Source organism: Balaenoptera borealis (assembly GCF_965194805.1).
Source record: "Balaenoptera borealis genome assembly, chromosome: 15".
Classification (NCBI taxonomy): Eukaryota; Metazoa; Chordata; class Mammalia; order Artiodactyla; family Balaenopteridae; genus Balaenoptera; species Balaenoptera borealis.
Window position 1 is genome coordinate 41,558,767 of NC_138871.1, and position 25,749 is coordinate 41,584,515.

A 25,749-nucleotide genomic window follows, 5' to 3' on the forward strand; every position below is an offset into this window, starting at 1 on the left:
TTAAGAGACCACCCCAATATGCCGCTCACAGTGAGTAGTCATATGCTCTTATTATGGTCTGCTTAAAAGCAGAAGTTTGATAGACCGTAGTGATTTATAAATGGATACCACTGTACCTGATTCAACAGTACTCCAATACAACTTTTAGGATCAAACTATGTACATTGAGGTTTCATTTTTCCATTTAAATACACATAATTTCAATTCTTCTTGCTATTCATTCTTTTGGCCAATATTCATTGAGAAGGTACTGTTCTTGTGCTCGCAAAACTACTTAATTGTTTCAGGAGGCTTCTTTTGCCTTGACTTTTAAGTTGAGGAGCCAGATTTTGTCCCAGTGCTATGGTGACCCCCTGACCAGCTGGGAAGCCAGGATTAGTATCTGTATACACTGCATTTACTTCAGTGTCTTGACAGTTTACATCTCCATCCACTTTGATACAGCTTTATGTTCACCTTGTTATCTTGGAGGCATCACTAGTAACAGGATATCCAAAAATTGTCATTATTTCACAGGGTAGAATGTCTTAAAATCTTAAAATATATAGTAGGTAGGAAGAATTTCATGTGTTTGGGACTACAAAGATAAGCCAAAGCAAGAATAACCTCACACAAGTCATTTCATTTCAGATGAAAGAAACAAAGAGGATTGAGAGGACTGTTAATAAAATGGTAATTTTCCTGACCTACAAACCTAGATGGTATTAATATTCATGACTGACTGAAGTAGGGTCTCTTACCTCAACAGGTTTACCCATGTTTTCTCTTTGTTTGGGGAAAATTTTCAGTGGTATTGACTGATTTCGGATGGCTAATAATTGCCCTCAGTTTGAGGATTCAACAACCATGTTGGTCAAAATAAACACAAAGGAAAATCTTACCTAATTCTGGTAAGATATGACTGAAATAACCTAGATATGTGTAAAAACTTTCTCGGCTAGTAGGATACATTCAGTTAATTGTCAATTATTAGCACTAAGAAATGGGCTGAGCATAAACCACAACATAATTTCCATAGTGTGACTTTTTTTTTTCCTTTAATACTTCATTATAAGTTAAGTATCTCTTCTAAGATAGTTAAGACAAACAATGAAGACCCACCTTAAAAATGCTAAGAAAGTTCCAACATCCTTTATCTGGATCCCTCAATCCTCGCATTTACTATCCTTGCCCCTGCCTTCACCAACATGGACAGATGGCTCTTGCTGACCATCCCTCCTCCAGCATTCTCCATTTTTGGTGTAACTTCAGTATTCCCCAAATTTTTTTAAAGCAAAGTTCTGCGAGAAGGAGATTGATAGACCAATTTAGAAATTTCAAAGGGCCTTTCTGCATTCTACTTCCAAAGTACATAGAAAGGATTTAGATCCCCAGAATCAATCAGTTATATATATTTTGAAAGCATTCTCTTGAACTTGAATGTGTTGAACAAAATATCGGGAACATAGGGGCTCCAATGAATGTCAGCTCATTCATTCTTCTTCTCAATCAATCAGCCTATTAATACTGTACTACATTTTGTACAGAGCCAAGGTATAATATGAACTCTTGTTCCTGCTTTCAAGGAAAAGATTTGTCCAAAATGGAGCACTTAGTGAATAAACAAAGTGAATTGTAATCTATAGTTGGAGTCATTGATTACACTGTAAGCAAGCTCTGCTCCAGAATGCTGTCATATAGGCATCTATACACAATCCCAAAGAGTTTGACAGTAAATGTTAAAAAAGGATTACTCTCTATGCCCTAAGGTTAAAAATGTCCAGTTTATCTGACTGCCTTAAGGAATAAATCTTTGAAAACTGTTTTAAATCATCCAGGCTTCAAAATGAAAGTATCCAGCCAGTTTGCATCAATGTAGATAAATATAATACAGTATATGACTAAAATGACCAAAATAAAATCCTATAATGGTTTTCTTAGTCTGTGGAGTTGGAGACTGTAATGACTGGGAAATTAGAGGCACTTTTGCCAGTACACTCTTCTACTTTTCTTTAATTCTTATACAATAATTGTATATATTATATATTGTGTATATTTGGTTTTGATTCCTAACAAAACTGGAACTATGTGTACTATTCTATAATCTGATTATTTTACATTACCGTACATCTTGGACATAGCTCCGTGTCAATAAACAGTGCTATATTTCATCATTTTAAATAATTGAGTAATACTATGTCAACCTTGTACAATGACTATGACCAATTTTTTTTTTTTTATTACTAGAAATTAGGTTTTCTCTTTGCCCTTATCTGAACAGGAAGATTCATCTTTGTATACTTACCGAATTTCTTCTTTAATATAAAATTACATAAAATATATTGAAGGATATACCCAGTTTAAAATACTACAACATATTGTCAAATGGCCTTCCAGAAATATTGTCAGTATATACTTCCACAAACCATGTTAATGAGAGTGACTCTTTCTTCATATCTTCATCAGCACTGGACAAACTTTATCTTCTTTTCTCCCAAACTAGTGATGCCAAAAATCTCAGCCTCTGTGCACCAGTGCTGAATCGAAACTTGAGACAGAGTTTTGGGTGAAGTAGAAAAGAATAGCTTTATTGCTTTACCAGGCAAAGGGGGACACAGCAGGCTCCTGCCTCTCAATACTGTGTCCCAACCTGGGAGGATTTGGTAAGGGGTTTTATAGCAATAGTTCAAGGGCGGGTTTGCTGATAAGATTAGGGTATGTGCAGGGCCTGCACTCCTTTAATCTGGTCTCAGGTGGTCTTCTCTGGAATGAAGAATGCTACATCTTCCATTTGTTGGGGGTTTTAGTGTGTAAAGAGCTCAAAGATATTGTTATCTGTATCCCTTGAGGCAGAACCAGGACCCTGCCCCAAGGTTGCACTATTGATTCTTAACTGCTCTTCCCTTGTCTCTGAATCTCCTCCCTTCCCTGATGAGCAACTGTTTGAATCTGCCCTTTGAACTGAGGGAAGGTCATGGAGGCTGGAGTCTGTTCCCTACAAACAAGAAATGGGGGACATGGAAGGGCTTCTGTGACCAGGAGCCCCACAGGGTCCTGCTCGGTTTCGCTAGTAAAAATCAGAATCTAACCTATCATTATATAGTTATCATCATTCTACTTTGAATTTACACTATTGTGGGTATAAGCTTCTTTACTTACCTAATTTTCCCCCTACTCTTCATTATTTTTTAAAAAACAATTTCAAGACCATAATTGCATTTCTAAGTAACACTTGCCTAGATACTGCAAGTTTCTTATGTAGTAAAAATATTGTAATTAATTTTAAGTATTTTATAATTTCTAATATGATGATTTTTTTACTCCATTGGTTATTCAGGAAAGGGTCTCCATACTTCTACCTATCCAAACACATGCTGTTCTTTATTATTTTATTATTGTAGAGTCTAAGTTTTTGGCTCTATCAGAAAAATTATTCTGTACAATACACATATTTTAAAAAATATATTGAGGTTTTCTGTGTGTTAAAAATTTCTAGCATTTTTTCTCCTCAGTCTATCAATCAGTTGATAATTGTGTTCTATTAAAATCTTCAACTCTGTGGATATATGAATTTCTCCTTGTAACAACTCTCTCAGGTGTGTGTGCATATACACACACACACATACATATATAAAGAGAGAGAGAGACATTATATATTTTAGTACAGGTGATGATTATTATATAATCTTTGTTAATTTTTTCTTTTTTTCATTATGTAATATCCTTTTTTATACCAATTAATGTGGGGTTTTGTCTTAATTTTTATTTTGTTGGGAATTCACCTTGTCTAAAATTGTCTGAATTTCTATATCAGCTTTTAAAATATATGATATACCTAATATTTCTTTTGATTGCTTATACTTGGTATATCTTCTTATATATTTTCATTTTTTGTCTTTCTGCACTATTTTGCTTTCAGTCACACTTAAAATAGCATACATGTTGACTTTTAAAAAATTCAATTTGATAGACTCTGCCTTTCAATAGTTGAGATTTATCTAGTCAAATGATTATTATAAATATATTTAGACTTATTTTTGCAATCTTATTTTATCTTTCCCTTTAACACTTTTTATTGATTTTTTTCTTTTTCTTTTTGAAGTCTTCCACTGGATCAGTTGATGTTCATTATTCCACCTATTTATTATTTGAAATTTATATATTCTATTTCTAGTCTTTTAGTAGCTACTCTTAAATTATATATATACACACATATATACACAAGACATATGACATATGTATACATATACATCTTACAAAAGACATGTAATGTATATAAGGCATACAAATATGTAATGTATATATATCTCAAGCATCTTCTCCTATACTCGTCCCCCATATCTACTAAAAAGCTCATAATACACTGTTATTATTTTTGCTTAGTCAGTGTTCTTTAAAGAAGTTACTATGTGTAAACTTTTATATATCCAAATATATTTTATACATACAATATATACCTATATATATATATATATGCATATTTTAAAAGGTCTTTTATATTAACTTAAATTTTGACCCTTTTTGTACTCTTCATTCCTCCCTGTAGTCTCAGTTTTCTTCCTGAATTATATCTCTTCAGCCTGAAGCTCTTATTACATTTCTTAAAGTGCAGATCAGTTGGAAACAATTCTCTCAGTTTTTATCTAAAAATGTCTTTAATTCACTCTCAATTTTAAAGTATATCTTTACTGGGTTGAGAGAAATTTTCCTTTAGCACTTTAAAGATGTCATTCTATTTCTTCTGTCATCTGATGTTTCTGAAGAGAAGTTAACGATCATTCCTGGCATTGTTTCCCTACATAGAGTGTGCCTTTTTTTATGACTGCTTTCAAGATTTTATCATCATTAATTTTTAGCATTTTGACTCTGATGTGCTAAGTTTTGTTTTTCTTTGTACATTTCCTGCTTGGTGTTTGCTGAAATGTTTGGCCCTGTAGAATGATGTCTTTCAATGGCTTTGTAAAAATACTGGGCTCCTGTCTCTTCAAATATTTCTTCTGTCTTATTATCTTCTCTATTTCTGGGACTCCAATTACATGTATGTTTGGCCTTTTAATATTGTCCTGCATATCTCAGATTTTCTGTTCCATTGATTTCACCCGTTTTTATTACTTCTACTAACCTGTCTTCAGGTTTACTTATCTTTCACTTTATATATTCTCTTTTGTGACCTCTTCTCTGGCTGGACTGCAGTTAACTCTTATCAAATAACAGCATATATATTCAGAGAGGGAAGAAATTGCATGGTAGTTATCTTGGAGACAGGTTACCATAGTGAACTCTGACTTCTAACCTCTAGTCTGTTGGCTGAACAGTGTCTCAAGGTGTGTATGTTACCACACTGCCAATATCCTACCTGTCACTACCCCCAACACCACACTTATCACTACCCCTTACACATCTGTGTTATAGCTGTTTTCTGTTGGGCTTCTTACCTTCTTGATCTTGGCAACTTAAGAACAGGCAAGTGCCTTGAGGGGGAATCTGGCACCAAACATTAGGCACACTTCTCTGCACCTGCCTTATTTAAAAGTAGGATCTTGACCCCTGAAGTCCTGACTACCTTGACAACACTGACTTCCAACTTTTGTCTTCATAGCCCTGTAAGATTGCCAAAATCTCCACTGGCTGTCTGCCATTTAATGGCACTGTAGGCAAAATTTGCAATCTCTGGCCTAGAATCAAATGTCTGCAAATGTTACAAAGGGAAAAGCTGTGTGCAGAATGTTTGGGTTCAAATCTCAGAGATTCCCTTCTTTTGGGATAGGGGTTTCTCAAGTCCTGGTTCCATTAGCAGCTCTCTGGTGCATTTAAAAAATTTTTTTTCATATCCCCTAGTTATTTTGAATGGGAATTGTCTGATACTAAGTCCTCCATGATAGGCAGGAGCTGAATTTCCCTGTTCCAATATTGACCTTTTTTCTCCATACATGCTACATAGCTTTTGTCTTGGAGCTTCTTTTCACCATCATCTTAGTATTTCCCCTTGCCATGCTCTTGTTCTGGATCCCCCTCTTTCCTGAATCCCATGCCTTCCTTTTTTTTAAGTTTCTTGGTTTGAGGAAGTACCATCCACAATAATTCCTTGAGAAGGGTGCTTGTAAAGTCATATATATAATATTATATATGGTATATTATTATATATGTATATTATTATATATGTTTATATGCACATTGTATGTATAGTATAACATGTGTAATATAACTTATGTATGATATACAATATGATATAATATAGTATTTGAAAAATATTTGAGGAGAGTGGTCTTCCAGGTATCTGGAAATGTCTTCATTTTACAGTTGTTTTTTGAATATAGATTTATAGGTGGGAAACATGTTTTCCTCTAGTTTCTTCATTGTTTCTAGCTTCTGGGTTTGCTTTTGAGGAGTCAGGTATCATTCTGATTCCTGATCTTCTTATGTCACACATTTTTCTTTCTGGAAGCTTTTAGGATCTTCTGTTATCTTTACTGATCTGTAATATCATGGTGATGGATCCTTGTGTGATGAGATTTTAATTGATAAACTTTTTGGATGTTCTTTGAGACCTTAAATCTGGAGCTTTCTGATCATCAACTCTGATATATTTTCTTCTTGATGTTTTCATAATTTCCTCTCCAACATTTCTCTTTTCTCTCTAAGACCTCTATCATTTGGATATTGGCCTGCTTAGATTTGCTTACCTATTTTCTCATGTCTTAGCCTTTTTTTCTTTGTTTAATTTCTTCTAACAAGTTTGTTTTTCCTTCTAGCTGTTTTATGAATTTTTAAAAATTTTCAGCTAACATATATCCAGTTTCGAACAGTTCTTTCTTCTTCTCAGAATGTTTGTTCTCATAGCAGTTTATTATATCTTGGATTCCATATCTTCTGTTTCAGAGGAGGTTAATTACAGGTTTCTTTTTCAGGTTTTTCTCTAATATCTGTATTGTCTTTATGTTCTCTAAGTTTTTCTGTATTTTGTTTTGTTTATTTCCTTTAGCCTCTGTCATTCATGCTTAAAGTTTTCCTCAAACATCTATGATTCATCTTAAGCTACCCATTCATTTTAAGAAAAGAATTCTAAGAAGTTGATAGAAAACCTGTAGATTTTACTCTAGATGAAAAAGTGACAAACCAGTGATTTCATTCAGGGACCACAAGATGTCATTATCTATAGATCTTTCCTCATAAGATTTTTAATGTAGTTTATACAGCATTTTTATGTTTGAAAGGGTTCTTTCACTTTATTTCTGTCTGTCATATTTCTTCAAATTTTTACTATTTATTTTAACTTGTATTTCTTGGATCAGTAAGGCAGTTGAACACCATTTCATGGTGTTTCATGGTTTATGTCTAATTTCTGAATAAACTTATTTTTCCTATACATAATTTTCTCTTGTCATTTTGATCTTTAACACTTAAGAACACTCTATGTCTTAAAGTTATTAACCTTGTGTATATATTGATACTTTCTTTCAATTTAATTTTCAACTTTGATTATGGTATATTTTAAAGTAAACGTATGTTTTAGTTTTGTCTTTACAGACTTTTCAATGTGATTCTTAGTAGTTTATGACCTTGTAATCATGTTAAAAAGTGTTTTATCCATATCATATATATGAAAATGACTTCCTATATTTTCTCCTAGTGATTTTATTCTTTTATTTTTGTATATTTTTTGTATATATTCTTTTATTTATTTTTGTATATACTTTTTTTCTTTGTTGGGAGTTGCACATCTAATTTTATTTTTCCCCTCAAAATTAGCAGTTGTGTCAGTCAAATTAATTAAATAGTCCATCTATTCCCCAAGTGATTTGAAAAGCTACCTTTTTTTTGTCATAAATTGACATGGACTTCATTTCACTGTTTTCTTTCTCTGTTCATGGTCCAGATCACACTGTTTTAATTACTGTAGTTTTATAATACATTTTTATATTCTTTCTCTTTTTTAACATAGTTTTTTCTTATTTATTTGTATGCAAGGTTAACTTTTTAAAAAATTACTGACTCAAGTTTGATTTGAAATGGTCTATATTTAAAAGCAAATTAGAGAACTGATATTTTAATAGGACCCATAATATAACATAGTTCCTTTTTACGTTTTTTCTGTTACCATGCTCTCTTATTATTATCTTTTTGGCATATATATATGTCATATAGTATCATGTCTTCTGCAAACAGTGACCATTTTACTTCTCCTTTTCAAATTTGGATTCATTTTATTTCTTTTTCTTCCCTGATTGCTGTAGCTAAGACTTCCAAAATGATGTTGAATGAAAGTGGCAAAAGTGGTTGTCTTGTTCCTGATCTTAGAGGAAATGCTTTTAGCTTTTCACTGTTCCGTATGATGTTAGCAGTTGGTTTGTCATATATGCCCTTTATTATGTTCAGGTAGGTTCTCTCTATTTCTGGAGAGTTTTTATCAGAAATCAGTGTTGAATTTTTTCAAAAGCTTTTTCTGCATCTATTGAGATGATCATATGGTTTTTATTCTTCAATTTGTTGATGTGGTGTATCACACTGATTGATTTGTGGATATTGAAAAATCCTTACATCCCTGGCATAAATCCCAGTTGATCATGGTGTATGATCCTTTTAATGTATTGTTGGATTCAGTTTGCTAGTATTTTGTTGAAGATTTTTGTATCTATGTTCATCAGTGATATTGGTCTGTAATTTTCTTTTTTGTGGTATCTTTGTCTGGTTTGGCTATCAGGGTGACGGTGGCCTCACAGAATCAGTTTGGAAGTGTTCCTTCCTTTGTAATGTTTTGGAATAGTTCCAGAAAGATAGGTGTTAACTCTTCTCTAAATGTTTGATAGAATTTGCCTGTGAAGCCATCTGGTTCTGGACTTTTTTGGAAGTTTTTAAATCACAGTTTCAATTTCATTACTTGTGATTGGTCTATTCATATTTTCTTTTTCTTCCTGGTTCAGTCTTGGAAGATTGTACCTTTCTAAGAATTTGTCCATTTCTTCTAGGTTGTCCATTCTATTGGCATATAGTTGCTTGTAGTAGTCTCTTATGATCCTTTGTATTTCTGTGGTGTCTGTTGTAACTTCTCCTTTTTCATATCTAATTATATTGATTTGAGTCCTCTCCCTTTTTTTCTTGATGAGTCTGGCTAAAGGTTTATCAATTTTGTTTGTCTTTTCAAAGAACCAGCTTTTAGTTTCAGATCTTTTCTAGTGTTATATTCATCCCAGAAGTCTCTTAGACTGTCCTGGTTTCTTTTCTTTCTTCTTTCTTTATTCTGTTCTGCCATTGTGATTTCCACCAATCTGTCTTCCAGCTCACTTATCCATTCTTCTGCCTCATTTATTCTGCTATTGATTCCTTCTAGTGTATTTTTCATTTCAGTTATTGTATAGTTCATCTCTGTTTGTTAGTTCTGTAAGTCTTGTGGCTCTTTGTTAAACAAACATTTCTTATATCTTCTCAGTCTGTGCCTCCATTCTTTTTCTGAGATCTTGGATCATCTTTACTATCATTATTCTGAATTCTTTTTTCAGGCAGATTGCCTGTCTCCACTTCCTTAGTTGTTATTCTGGAGCTTTATCTTGTTCCTTCACCTGGAACATATTTCTCTGCCATCATCTCATTTTGTCTAGCTAACTTTCTGTGTTTAGGGGCTCTGTTCCACAGGCTGCAGGACTGTAGTTTTTCTTGCTTCTGGTGTCTGCCCTCTGGTGGGTGAGGTTGGTGCAGGAGCTTGTGCAGGCTTCCTGGTGGAAGGGACTGGTGCCTGCCCACTGGTGGGTGGAGCTGGATCTTGTCCCTCTGGTGGGCAGGGCCAGGTCAAGTGGCATGTCTAGAAGTGGCTGTGAGCCCAGAAAGACTTTAGGCAGCCTGTCTGTTGATATGTGGGACTGTGTTCCCACCCTGCTGGTTGTTTACCCTGAGGCCTCCCAGCGCTGGAGTCTGCAGGCTGTTGGATGGGGCCAGGTCTTGGTGCCAAAATGGCAACCTCTGGGAGAGCGCACACCAAGGAATATTCCCTAGGCCCTCCATCACCAGTGCCTTTACCCCCACAGTGGGCTACAGCCGACCCCCACCTCCCCAGGAGACTCCCAAGACCCACAGGTAGGTCTGGCCCAGGGTCCTATGGAGTCACTGTTTTTCCCTGGGTCTCAGTGCATGTGAAAACTTGTGTGTGCCCTTCAAGAGTGAAGTCTCTGTTTCCCCCAGTCCTGTTGAGCTCCTGCACTCAAGCCCCACTGGCATTCAAAGCCAAATGCTCTGGGGGCTCCTCCTCCTGATACCAGACACCCAGGCTGGGGAGCCTGATGTGAGGCTCAGAACTCTCATTCCTGTGGGAGCCCTGTGCGATATAATTTTTTTCCAGTTTGTGAGTCGCCCACTTAATGGGTATGGGATTTAATTATATTGTGAAAGCACCCTTCCTACCATCTTGTTGTGGCTTCTTCTTTGTCTTTGGATGTAGGATATCTTTTTTGGTAGGTTCCAGTCTTCTTTTTTTTTGTCAATGGTTGTTCAGCAGTTAGTTGTGATTTTGGTGTTTTCATGAGAGGAGGTGAACTCAAGTCCTTCTACTCCACCATCGTGTCTCTCTCCTATGGTATATTAAATAATGTATTGAAGACAGAGGACTATTTGGCTTGCAGAATGTTTGCATTAGCTTTACAAAATAAGCTGATATCATGGGAATAAAAGATGCCAAATATCAAACCCAACTTAAAAGACTAATTTTTCATAAATTTTACACAGTTATCCCTTGGTCTGTGGGGGACTGGTTCCAGGACCCCCTTGGATAAGAAAATCTATGGATGCTCAAGTCCCTTATGTAAAATGACTTAATACAATCAGCCTTCCATATCCGTGGATGCAGAACCCTGTGGATAAGGAGAATGAATTATATATAGGCACAGGTATAAAACGTTACAGACCCTTAAATGGATATGTCCCTCTTTAGATGGCAACATCAAGAATCATAACCTCTGTTGGCTCATCCCTCTTCTCATCACCACAGCAACCCACAACTCATAATAAGCAGTGGAAAGTATTACTAGGGGAGATGGGGACCAGCAACATGTGCCCCTTATTTGCAGATGCTTTTCCTCAGGGGAATAATCTTTTAATTTTGGCTTACCCTTAAAGAATCTTAGTATACTCTGATATGCAGATACATCTAGTCAGAACTTGAAAATTTTCATTTGGATCATAGGCAGAGTCAAAGTTGTGTATCAAGAATGCTACTCAGGACTTCCCTGGTGGCACAGTGGTTAAGAATCCTCCTGCCAATGCAGGGGACATGGGTTCGATCCCTGGCCCGGGAAGATCCCACATGCCATGGAGCAACTAAGCCTGTGCACCACAACTACTGAGCCTGTGCTCCAGAGCCCGCGAGGCACAACTACTGAAGCCTGAGTGCTCTAGGGCCTGCATGCTAAAACTACTGAGCCTGTGTGCTGCAACTACTGAAGCCTGCACACCTAGAGCCTGTGCTCTACAACAAGAGAAGCCATCACAATGACAAGCCCATGCACCGCAATGAAGAGTAGCTCCCGCTTGCTGCAACTAGAGAAAGCCCGCGTGTAGCAACAAGGACCCAACGCAGCCAAAAATAAATACATAAACAAAAAAAGAATGCTACTCAGACTTCTAGGTATAATTTCCCTAGTAGACCCTCAATTAATAAAGGAAATACCAAGCTTACATAGACCTTTCTTTTTTTTTTTTTTTTTAAATAGACGCTATTTTTTAAGAGCAGTTTTATGTTCACAGCAAAATTGTGAGGAAGGTAGAGATTTCCCACATACCCCATCATCCCCAAACATGGATTGCCTCTCCCATTATCAGCATCTCACACCAGAGTGAAATTTTTGTTGCAATTGATAAACCTACAGTGACACATCATTATCACTCATTGTTCATAGTTTACATTAGGATTCACTCTTGGTGTTGTATATCCCATGAGTTTTGACAAATATGTAATGACATGGATCCATCATTATAGTATCATATAGAGCAGTTTCATTGGCCCCCAAATTCTCTGTGCTGTGCATAGACCCTTCTTGATAAATACTGAGCAGATTTTAACTTCCAACTCTGATATATTCTAATCACACAGTAAGAAAATCAAATGTTTTGAACTAAAAGGGAATATAAGTTATCAATCTGGAGCATATTAACTATAACAGATGGGTATCTATCCAAAGAGCAAAAGATACAACACAAGAAGCAAAGGGAGAGAGGAATTCAGGGCAAACACGAAAAAGAGGAGGGATGTATGCTGTAAGAATTGGCCTCAGCATTGGGTACCAGGGTGCTCACCTCGATTCCTTCTGAGAATCCATCTTTTAAGGCTCTACAGACACTCCACAGAATACCTCCATCACTCTAATTATGGAATCTCAACCAAAATTCCTTAAAGTGAATATGAAACTGATCAAACCCCTTCTGCTGTCTACTTACAAGCAAACCCACAGCTGTATGTCTCAGGCTATGTATGCATAGCTCAGGGTTCTGGCTTGCAAAGGTTATTTCCGAGCTTTTATTTAAATTTCCTTTTCACCAAATTCTTTTAAAAGAAAGTATTTAGATGGAGTTTTTGTTGTTGTTAGGTTTTGTTTTTTCTTTTTTTGTTGTTGTTTTATTTTTCAGCAGAGCTGTTGCATAACACAATTGGTTTTGCATGCTTTATAGGAAAGCAGGCCACCTTCCTTCATAAAGGGTGAGGGCACTGATGTGCCTTCCAATCACTTGATTCTATTGTTCTAAGCAGTCCTTTCAATGTTTTTGGCAGGCTCAGGCTTCTGTGCTACTATGGCCTTATTTTATTATTGTTTGGAGGGGAGTGCAGTGTGATTATCCATTCTTCCTTCAGGCAGAGCAAGCCATCTGGAATGTTTATTAAGCCCGCCGGCTGATCAGGAGGCTAGAACTCTGGTGATATACATGAACGCGGGTTGTTCTACATCATCACAGCTTTGTTCCTCTGATGATGTAGCACGCAGAGAGGGCCCCACTAATGGATTTAGAGCACTTCACAGTGGAGGTGCCATGGGCTGAATGGGGAAAGATATATTTTTGGCCTCTGGGTAATTGACTGGAGGATGGTAGAAAAATGTTTAATGTAAAGCAAGAAGGCTTTAAAACTTTTAAATGTTTAATTTGGGGTGGTAGAAGGGCAGGTGATCAGCAAGAGGTTTGAGGAGCGGCCTTTGAAGCCCAAATCTTTGTGAGGAGGTCATGCCCCCCTAAGCCTGTCTGTCGCTCTGTGTAAAAAGATCAGTTGAGCTTGTCCAAAAATAAAATGCTACTATTCTAATTTTAAAATTTAGGCATTTCCCGGCCTACACTAAGCAGTACTTATATTTCTTTCCTTTTAGTAGTGTCACTGCAAAGAAAGAGGAACATCCTTCCTTTTGCTATAAATTTTGGTCTGTAATTGTTGAACATATTTTTTGCAGGAAGGCAAAGTTTGTCTCTTCCTGCTTTCACTGTTTGTAAAAATGAGTGTTTGTGGAGCTGCAACGAATAATTTATAATGAGGATTTGGGTTTCTTTTTCAGTTTAATTTGGGTTTTACACTGAGTCAACTTTTCAGTCAATTATAGAACTATGATTAGTTACCAGTCACTTAAATAAGCACCTTTTAAAAATAGACCTATAAAAATGATACAGGGACTAACCACTGATGTGAGAAATCTCATGCAGGGCCACCAGAACCATGATAAGAGGAAGAAAAGATGGTTGAGCATATAAAACCTGTGTTTGGCTAAATCACAAGATATGCTAGTTACCCAACCTCCTGCATAAATCTGCCCTGAGCCAGTTTATTTCAGTGCACAGGATACGCTACCAACAGATCCTTTAGTAAACCCTTGACAAGAGAAATGAGTAATTTACCTTTATATGAAGATGAATGTATCAGGTTGAGGAGCTCCGTGTAAAACATCTTGTCCGATTTTATAGTTTGTGTCTATTTATCTAGATATAGGCAAATATATATGTTTAAAGTTGAACATACCAACAGCGATGTGTTTAAAGTTGAACATACCAACAGCGATGTGGTTACATATATTGCATGTATGTGTATATATTTATCTATATATATACTCAGAGAAAATAGATATATGTATTTATATTCACATCCTTATGTTTTTCTCTACAGTCAAATTAGTGACATCTAATCCACTTCACCAAAAGTCGGGGCTAAACTAATATTATAGATGGAGCTAATACTATCAGACACATACATCTCTGTATCACTGGTCTATTGTCACAATAATGATTCACAATAACTACCGCTCCCCAAATGATGTGGCTTCATATAGTAACCATTTATTATTGCTCATGAGGCTATGGGTCAGGCCACTGGACCATACTGGTCCGGCACTGCTCATGCATGCATCTGAGTTAAGCTGCAAGTCAGCGAGGTAGCTTTGCAGTCTTAGCTGGTTCTGTCCCACATCTGGAGCCTCAACTAGGAAAACTTGGCTAACTTGTTCTGCTTCTCATGTTCTCTCCTCCTCCAGGCTAGACTGGGCTTTTTTATAGCGACAGAGAGAGAGAGAAAGAGAGACCACAAGGCTTCCTGAGGCCTAGGTTCTGAATTGGCATGTTGTCACTCCTGCCATATTCTATTGGTCAAATCAAGTCACAAAGCCAGTCCAGATTCCCAGTGGTAGGTAGACCCCACTTCATGATAGGTAGAGCTGCAAAGTCACCTTACAAATGTTGTGGAGATCAGAAGGGTGAAGCTAGCTCATACCTCCCTGCAGCTCAGTTTGTGGAATGTCAGGACACATTCCTGTCAGGAGAATGCTTGCCTTCTTTTCTATCACCGTTTCTAACATACTTAACTCTGTCCCTTCTAAAATTAAACAATGCTGTACAAATGTTTGCCCCTGAGCCCCAATAAACCATCTACAAATTGCAAATATCAGTGTTCTCAAAATAAGATCCAATATATATAATGACTGTTGACCATAATCTTGGTCCTGTCTATACTAAGCAGAAACTGAAGATTCACCAGTTGAGATTTTACATGCTGTGCCCAGAAAGTCTAAAAAATGTCATAAGTTCAGCTCTCTTCTTAAGACTTTCTTAAACTAATTAGGCTTCTACTTAAAACTCTGAGGAATAATATTTTGGTTTCACTTATAACCTCTCTCTGCCCCAGTGTCTTCATCTATAAATGTAGTGTATCAGAATGTGATATCAAGGAGTTAAGCCTTCTTATGCTAAAATTCCATTATTTTCTTATAAAAATGGAGACACTTTTCTATTTGAAGTCATTTTCTAGATTTTTTCCAGGCTTCTCTAACTGTGCCCACCAATCTTCCTCCTCCATGTAGTATGTAGAAGAGCACTGATTAGGAATATTAGGCAGTTTTTAATATCAGGAATATTAAAAACAAACAAGTCAACAACCTCAAAGTTGTTTGAAATTTGAATTGATAGCAGCTCACCAATTATCCAATTAACATGAAAACCTTTCTATCTGTTTCATACTCAGAGGTGAAGCTCAGACAGCTTTCAGTTTATTTCAACTGGGAAAAAAAAACAACAACAAGTGTTTAATGTCAGCTTAGTTTTCTGGAGAAGTGCTCATATGGCCTACCTACTCTTTACTTCTCCAAACTTCTTGCTCTTGACTTTCTTTTTTTGTGTATAGTATGTATCAAGTATTTATTCAATGCTTTGACATCCATGCACTAAGCCAGGTGGACAAGAATCCACTTGTCTTTTGTGCCTACCTATTTTACATAGAAGAGACTCCTGGGAATATGGGAACTTAGAAAGATAGACAGATAGATGGATAGTTAGGCAGACAGACAGACAGACTTGGGTAGAGGTCCATATGGAGACTAGATCACAGGGAGAATTAACGGGACCAATGAGACCCTGTATCGTAAGCAAAGATAAAGTCTGACACCCAGGCAGGTAACAGAGCTTGGGCCAGAAGTTAATGTTGGTCCTGGGTATAACCTAGTGGTGGTTATCAGGATTAGTCTTCTCCAGCTACTCTGGTAGCCTGTCTGATAGCACTGGCAGAAGGAGGTTATAATTTCTCAATGGAAAAAACTCCAAAATTAAAAGATGTAATATGTCACACCTCAATCAAACCTTGCTGTGGTACCCTACCCTCCCTCCTCCAATCCAAACAAACCTACAAAGGGCCAGTTTCATCCTGACTCTGTGAGTGTGAAGATGGAACTCACTAGTCCATCAAGTTCCACTGCCTTCAGAGGCAAGCACACCAAGTGCCAGTGCCCTGGTCCCATGCCATGGCACTGGCTCTCACTCCATTGGCAAGGTAGTGAGGAGGTTTCTACTGCAGCCAGCACCTCAGTGATAAAGGGAACAAGGCTTCAACTTGGAGCAGGACTTCTTGGGGCACTTTCTGAATCTAAGTTCTGTGGAGTCTCGGCTGAGATCATTGTAGCAAGGATGGAAAATTAGGGCAGATCAGTGGACAAAGGAAAGTCACCCTGGAATTGGGAAATATTTGGGAAGAAGAACTCTGTAAGTTTAGTTTTTCTGCAGAAACGAGATTGGTATTGGGGCATCAATATTTGAGTAATATTGTTAATGAGACTGCATTTATATTCAGCAGCTTTTAAACCCTGAGACTTTTGTTTTACCTGAATTTCAATCTCATTTGATTTTGTGAGGTATTTATTATTACTTCCACTTTACAAGTGAAGAAACAGAGGCTCAGAGAGGTTAGGTGACTTGTCCAAGCCACATGGTTGAGATTTAAGGCCAGTTCTCTGTGATTCTGAAGGCTGAACCCTCTCTGCTACCCCACAGAGCAGCAGACTCTTCTTCCCTCTGCTTTGGGAGTTATTTCTGTTGAGTTGATTCTGAGTCACTCGCCTAGTGTCAGTCTTAGTGTTCTCTTCATCAATGTTTGTCTACGAGTGTGTAGCACTAATTCACCTACATTTTGAACCTTGAAAACCAAAATATATTAACAACTGAATTAGGAACAATGCCTGAAACTTTGCTTCCTAAGTTTGTAATAAGTGAATATTGGTCTCCATGATCTATAATGTCATTTCTGACATTTTTTATATTATGAACATTTTTGGACTCTTCCATTGGTAATAAAACCAGCCAGTTGCCAACATATCCTTAAATATTTAACTTTCATTTCCATAAGGTCTAAAACATCCATTCAGAACCACCATTGGAAGACTCTTTCTAGGATTGCAGCCTGGCAGATTTTCTCCCCTTAATCTATCCTACCTGATAACCTATTATTGACCAAACATAGTACTAAATACATAAAGCATATTCCTGTTCTAAGCAAGATTACTACTCTCACTATATACACAGTAAAGCAAGTAGCACTGGGTTTGATTGAATGTTCATGTTACCCACTGCTGAACTAAATACTATAACTCTTCTGAGATAGAAGGTCTTTAGAAACTAGAATAGTAATCAAAGGCTTCAAGGCAGTTGGGAGGGGTTAGACTTAAGTGAACCCTGAAGGGTGGATAGGTATTGAAGGGAAGACAATTGTAGAGGATTTTCTGACATGGATAACAATTCTGGCAGATTTAGGAATGGTGAAAATTGGAAACCCTGAAGGATAGTGGTATATATTAAAGGGAAGGGGCCAAAGCTAGTGTACTTCTTGGTGAAAAGACATGGAATAAGGGGTAAGAAGATGTTCCTCGAGGGTAGGTTTTATGTCTACATGACAGCCACTTAATATTTCATTCACAAAGAAAAGGTTTTCAGTCTATGTAAGTAAAGGGATTGCTTGCTATCTTCCAAAACATGAAGAGTTTGTACAGAATCCAACAATGAATTGTCTAATATCTCCACAGTGGGAAAGCAAGGATGGGGTGAGAAAATGTGAGGCAGGAGAGAAGCCCTGAGAGACAGAGCCTTGGTCCATATGGGATCCATGACTTAATGTACTAATTCACTAATATTTTTGCTTCTAGGAGTCCAGAATTTAAGAAGAAATACTATTGACTAGATGCCTATTAACTAGAGATCCTTGTGACTTTGTAAGGCTCTGATAAACAGCAGGTGTAGGCTCTACTTTTTAAAAGGTGTACCTATAGGCTAGAAGTTGAAAGATGGTTAAAGCACCAAAATCTTACATCCTACCATTCCTGAGAGGAAGTCAACCATTTCTTTCCTGAACATCTCCCTATTTCCCACTCCCTTTCATTTGTACCCCTCCTTAATACTTCCTAAGCATTTATGCTGTATACATGTGGAGCTGCACTGAAAAATTAGGAAGATGCTGACTTCTTTTATAGGAGTAGTTAACCGCCAGAGTGTTAGGTTTCCCCTGCTAATCCCTACAGGTAAGAAAGATTTGGTGGAGTAGTCCATGTTCTATTTCAAGAGCTGACAGATAAATAATATTGATCACAATTTGTTTGGGACAACAGGGCATCTGCTTGCTGGTTAGATTAATCCCCCCAGGTGTGTCTTCCCTCTGTCTATAGGATTTAATCCAGATCATGTTTTCTATGTAAAGTGGCTATTAAGCAAAGAATCAGTGAGATCTAATAATTCATAACCTCTTCACTAAGAATTATGAAAAGTTTCCTCTGGCTTTAGAGAGTGTTTGTCAAGATTGGAAAAATCTCTCTTGGAACATTTCTAAATAGTCGCATTGGAAATTGCCCCTGTAACAGATGAGCCCATCTCTTTTAATCTACATTAATAAACCACAAAGCAAGGGAGTTGGGTAGAGGGGCATTTTCATCCAGGAAGGAAGCTTGGGAGTACAAGACATGGATTTGTTGGACATCATGGTAATTGCTTATGCACTGTCCTGCAGTTGACAAGTCTGTTTCTTTTTTAAAAAACAAATACAATATTTAAAAAAGTAAAACTCAGAAAAGACCAGGATCTGGAATGAATTTGACCTCCTAGAAGCATGATAGGGTATGGTAGCAATCCTATGGTGGCAGGTCTAAGATAAGCAATGTTGCTGAGTAACTGACCAGAGTATACGAATATGAATTATTTCAAAGTATCCAAAAACCATCAGTCCTAAACAAGATTGAGGATGCACCTATATTTTGGGATCATTCTAAGCTTCTCAAGGAGCAAGCCCAAATTACTGAGTAAACCTGAGAATCAAATTTCAGTGAAGCCTAAAACTCAAATTTCATTGAGAAGGCAACCTCTGTTAAGAAATGGAACTGTGGTCAAGATGGAAAATACGAGGCTGGCATGCCTTGCCTTAGCCTAGGCGTCCACAGGATCAACAGTCCTACCTCCTCTTCAGATCAACCATGAAGCTGCAGAGACCAAAACAAAACAAAACAAAATAACATTTCTATTCCCTTTACAGGCAAATAAAATCCAAAAGATACGGATCTTTGAATGGATTCTGTAGTCATAAATAGACTTCAGGGTGAGCTGCCTATATTTCCACTCACTGTTGAATCCTATCTGCTGTGAAAAATTTTCACTGTCTCCAAGTCATCATGAAAACATTCTCAGCTAATTGAGACATTCCCAAACAATTAAGATAACCAGATGCGTCTGTTATTTGTAATTACCTGAACATGCATTCCTTTCTCTGAGAATAGTTCCATTTTTTGAGCCTTTTGAACTACTCCAGATAATGAAAATGAAGATTACTGTGCGTGCATTTTTCACTCGGCCTAATTTTGACATAGAATTACCTCTTTCCAAAATTAAGCAGCAAAACTGGAAACATGTGTGCAAAAAGAACTGTTTTCATTTTGCCTGGTGCCAAAATAATACCTTTTCTCCCCATACAAATAGTATTTCTGACAATTTCTAAGACTTAAGGTAATGCATGTTTAAATGTAAAAGATGGACTCCAATAGCTAAGGAAAAAAATAAACAATTTATAGTTACCACTCATGACCTGCCACATTTAATCTTTTAGATTCATGATGGGTCTACAGTACTGTTTACAGTTCTTGGCATGTAGTAGATGTAGTAGGGTTTCCATATGTGGTAACTACCACCATAACTAACTACTATTCTTTCTACTGTTACCAATACTACTATCCCTACTCTTCCTGATAATAATATACAATTTCTTCAAATGGAGATCTTCACTAGTGATTTGGGGTTTTGTTAAAACATTTTGTTATTGATTTGTCTAATTATACAGAGACTTGATCAAAATAATTCAGCACTTTCTTCCAACAACAGTCCTAACACTAATATATTTTCCCTTTTCCAATTATGCAAATTCTTGTAAAATTTCCGGATACAATTCAAATTCTACCTCCGTCTTCTTTCAACTTTATAACATTAGCCTTCACTATTTATTTTTAAATTACTTTTATATCTCTTTTTAACTTTTTTTATAGCTGTCTTGAGCAACTATTTAGCTTGCATTGTAATTTACATTTTTGTATGCCCAATCTGAAGACAAGGCTTGCCTTATCCTTGTTTTCATTTTTTACCTACTACTCTAGTCCTTGCACATGGTAGTTGCTCAATAAATATTTGATTTGCTTTTATTTGAAAAGATCTTATGCCTTTCTGATATATTCATTCCCTCCAGCAAATACTGTCTTCCAGTGTTAATTTTGTATTCTCAATTGTTGGGACATTATAATCCACCTATAAGACAAATGAAACTCTTTTCTCTTGCCCTGGACAGTGGAGCTGGTATCACTCTAAGTCACTCTATGAAGGCAAAGTTTCCTGCTTAGAAGATCAACATGAGGGAAATGTCTCTAGAGGCGGACAGTGACATCAGGAGACCAGAGGTGGGAGAAAGGAACAGAGCAAAAAAGTGAAGAAGAAGGAGGTTTAGGAGGAGGAAGAAGAGGAGGAGAGGAGGGGAAACAGCAAGAGGAAGAAGGAAGAGAAGGAGAAGGAAGAAGAGAAGGGGGAGGAGTAGAAAAGCAATCATTTTCCCTATAAATCACATTTGTTAATAGTGAATATTGATATCATGTTAAAAGTGGAAGATGAGTGATATTCATGCAGCAGTTGCTAAATATTTTCCACTTTTAATGAGTACTTCTGAGCTAGTGTAGAATGCTCTTTATTCTCATGCAAGTAATCATTCATTCTAATGATTTACAGCTTCATCAAATTCCTGGACCTAGAGTACAATCACCATCAAAGAATAGGAACTACTGGTCAACTTTTCCAAAACCAAACTCATTATTTTTGTTAACTGTCCCTCTTATATTTACTTGGCTAAAACTGTGAGACATTTATTGTTTTGAGAAAAGAGTAGAAATTGCAACCCTGCATATTTTACTTCAAATCTTTGTTCTGCTACTTAGTAATTGTATGACTTTGGACAAGTAATTTATTCTTTTGGAATATAATTTTCTATTTTTAAAATGAGAAGAGTAAGACCTAATTATGTATGTATAATGGGCATTCCATCAATCTTAAATTTTACTACTAAAACCTTTATCCATTAAAAATATCTTATATAGTACTTGAATAAAGTAAAGAAAACTTTTGGAGGAAAAAATTGTAATCTTTCATTGTTGTCTTAAATTATTTTTTATTATATTTTAACTATGTGCAAACATGCTTATAATTCATATATTGTAAAAATCTAAACAAAGCTTCATATTATATTTTAAATTAATTAAACAAGAAGGCTGTTAGACTCTAATGCCATGGTGACCTCCATAAGCAAACCAAAATCTCAACCTGTAAATGCCTCCAAGTTACCAAATGAAAACACTAAGGACAACCAATCACAAACAGCCAACTAGACTTTAAGCAATAGCCAATCAAATAATTTCCTTTCTTTGCTTCTACAGTTTCTCTATATAAGTCTTTCCCTTGACTCCTGTTAGTGGAGGGTTCCTAAGAACTTCCGATTTGGCACTACCCGAGTCCAATCAATAAATGCTCAAATCAAGGGATTAATCTCCAAAATATACAAACAGCTCATGCAGCTCAATATCAAAAAAACAAACAACCCAATCCAGAAATGGGCAGAAGATCTAAACAGACATTTCTCCGAAGAAGACATGCAGATGGCCAAGAGGCACATGAAAAGATGCTCAACATCACTATTAGAGAAATGCAAATCAAAACTACAATGAGGTATCACCTCACACCAGTCAGAATGGCCATTATCAAAAAATCTACAAACAACAAATGCTGGAGAGGGTGTGGAGAAAAGGGAACCCTCTTGCACTGTTGGTGGGAATGTAAATTGATACAGCCACTATGGGAGAACAGTATGGAGGTTCCTTAAAAAACTAAAAATAGAATTACCATATGACCCAGCAATCCCACTATGGGGCATATACCCAGAGAAAACCATAATTCAAAAAGACACATGCACCCCAGTGTTCACTGCAGCACTATTTACAATAGCCAGGTCATGGAAGCAACCTAAATGCCCATCGACAGATGAATGGATAAAGAATATGTGGTACATATATACAATGGAATATTACTCAGCCATAAAAAGGAATGAAATTGGGTCATTTGTAGAGACATAGATAGACCTAGAGACTGTCATACAGAGTGAAGTAAGTCAGAAAGAGAAAAACAAATATCATATATTAACGCATATATCTGGAAGCTAGAAAAACAGTACAGATGAACCTGTTTGCAAGGCAGAAATAAAGACACAGATGTAGAGAAGAAACATATGGACAGCAAGGGGGGAAAGGGGGAGTGGGATGAATTGGGAGATTGGGATTGACATATATACACTAGTATGTATAAAATAGATAACTAATGCGAACCTTCCATATAGCACAGCAAACTCCACTTAAGGCTCTGTGGTGACCTAAATGGGAAGGAAATTCAAAAAAGAGTGGATATATGTGTACATATAGCTGATTTACTTTGCTGTACAGCAGAAACTAACACAAAGTTGTAAAGCAACTATACCCCAATAAAAAAAATAATATCTGAGAAAAAAAAGTGCTCAAATAAACTCTTAAAAAATTTAATATTCTCAGTTTATCTTTTAACATATACAAATAAAACTATGTAGCTAAAACTATTCAAATAATTTGACGTGGCAGATGATGATGTTTTGCTGAACTAAATGATCTATGTGGGTTCAATTGTCACACACACACACACACACACACACACACACATACATGGCATTTGATTCATTTTCTTTAAACTTGTATAGTTGTAATGTTGAGCCTGATGGACCATTCCTTAAATCATAGTCATCACTGTAGTCATCTTTCCTCTTCAAAGAATAGGTAATTTAGACCACAATCCACTGTTTTAATGGGCCCATCCATTTAGCAGTCCACCCAAAAACTAATACTAAAAAATAACCTTAAAATATAATTTAATGGAAAATTCCTCATTGTTTATTACCACTTACTCCTCATGAACTACTGCAAGTTGTGATGTACAAAGATGGGTCTGGAAGGAACATCTGTGAGAAACATGGATGGCACCTATTGCTCTGCATGGATTTCTGAGTTCAGTAATGCTTATGCCACTATATGCCCTGTGATGACTTAATTATTCAACCAGAATTCTCTATTTGACCAACTATCAAGCCTTTGGCATTTTTTACTAGGTGTTGTGATGTCATTTACTCTTCATTTGGTACAAAAATCCCATTTATATATTAAGTCTGCCTCTGTTCTTTTCTCATTAACCTGTGACAATTAATGTAGAACATTATTCCACCACGCTGTCATTTTCATGATGTCAAAACATTCTACATTTATTAAATAAATTATGAAGCTAAAATCCTAGTCTGTGAAAATATCTTTCAATTGTAGCTGATCACTATAAAAGAGAAGTTTTGCCTTTATAATCAGTAAAAGAATCCAACAAGAGTACCATAGCAGACACATGATGAACGCTGTCTCATTAACATTAGGACATGATCACCTAAAGCCAGCCAGAAAATCTCTATCTGTATGTTATCACTGGGGATCAATATGACAGTAAACTCACAGATAAACCAGAGCACTGAAATCATGTGGCACTACTTAGTTATAAGGTAGTCTAGTAGATGATTCAGAATATGTTTCATCCTTCCATATTTTAGAAATTATAATCAATGTGGAAAAATTAAAAGCAGAAAACTCACCATTGTAGACCTCATTGACTTTTCATAATGCTGCCACAGACACTCATGAATGAGGAGACACAGCAAATTAACATATTCAATACCAAGAGATCCTCATTGGAGAGTATGTAATAAGTCTGAATGTTGAGACTTACACATTCTATGATAGCTTTCCCTTTTGTGATCTTTATTTATTTTGTTATGACTGAGGCAGGCATTTGGTTACATCTGCTTTAAAAATTGTCTAGATTAAGATTATTAGAGTCATGCTCTATGATCTAGGTAACCAGGGTCTTGGTTGTACTTTTGTTTGTGTGCCAGTGGTGACCCAAAACCACTTCAGGAGAAACTTGTCCATGACTACAAAGACTTCTGTGAACTGCTTCCACAGGAAGGAAAGATGGCCTTCAATTCAGCCAAGTGTCCTTGTCAGGCTCTTTAACATTCATAAGAGAATGTCAAACTTTATGTCAGTATGGATGACTGCTGGACCTTACATTTCTGCACAAACCTTAGGCATAGAACAGCACACTGCATACTTGTCAGGGAACACAGCTGTGAGCTCTCTGCCTCTGAGGACATATCAGAAGTTCAAGTGAGGAAGACAATATCTATGGAGGCATTCCTGAGGGGCATGCAATCCATCCATTCCTTAAGATCAACTGTCCTCAACCCTCTCCTGCCTCACCACACATGAAAGATGGAACTCACCTACATAGCATACTTCCATGGATAAATGTAGATTTTTGATAAAACCAATAAAGAAAACACAACTAACATAGTAAAATAAAGCATTGCAATAATAATTAATTCATGATCTCAGTGACTATAAATTGTGCACCAAATCATATATGGTATTATATCCATTTTACAAAGGAGGAAACTGAAGCTCAGAGGGGCTAAGTAACAAATATAGGGGCAGATGCCTGCTTTAGTCTGGCATGCCTTCTTATTCTGTCCGCTGTCTCTCATCATTTCAGACCATTTTTTGGGGAAAAATTGCATAGCCTTACATAAACGGATTAATCAAAGAAGAAGAGTCCAGTGTTGCTTGAGAATAGGAATTGTACAAGAAGAACAACTGCGTTATCCCTTTTGCAGAGACAGACATGGATTTGACTGCTTCTTACCTATCTTTTTAGACACTGAAGGGGAAAAATTTGGATACGCTCCAGTTGCAAACTAAGAGCCTATTTATGTAAGGGAGGGCTTAAATCTGTTCATCTGTTTCTTTTCTAAAGTTGATAATAAAGTTACGATGACATCAAGAAACCATGCTAGAAAAAACTGCAAACGTATACCAAAAAAATGAGAAGATAGTTGGAAAATTATTTAAAAAAAAAAACAAAACAACTCAGGTGGGTAAAGACACTTGACATATAAACGCATCTTGGATACATAAGGGATTCAAGAAAAGCCACTGGAGGGGACTGCTTGTTAATATTAACTGTATCTGGGTTATCACTCCCTTTTTTACTTTCTTCTATAGTACTTACAGTATATCAGGTATTAGCAAGAGAAGTCACCGCAATGAGAAGCCTGCACACTGCAACGAAGAGTAGCCCCCGCTCGCTGCAAGTAGAGAAAGCCCGTGCGCAGCAATGAAGACCCAATGCAACCAAAAATAAATTAATTAATTAAAAAAAAAAAAGAATAAGGATGTTAATCTGGGTAATTTATACCAGATGATATCAGATATAAGTTCTCCAAATAGTCACAACCTAAGCCCCTGATATTTTAGCCAGTTATATCTTGCAAGTTTATGTATTAAATAAGTCCTTGTTAAATTACAGAATGATATTGGTAGA

At 36.5% G+C, this 25,749-nt stretch overlaps 1 protein-coding gene across 1 annotated transcript in view; it reads left to right on the forward strand.

The window, feature by feature from the left end:
* The window catches only part of LOC309612449 (uncharacterized protein), a 774,344-nt gene extending 748,897 nt beyond the window's left edge, over positions 1–25,447 (forward strand). Inside the window, exon 7 of the transcript XR_014235131.1 lies at positions 20,561–25,447. The gene's annotated coding sequence lies outside the window, so the exon portion shown is untranslated. The remainder of the gene's footprint in view (positions 1–20,560) is intronic.
* Positions 25,448–25,749: the final 302 nt, after the last annotated feature.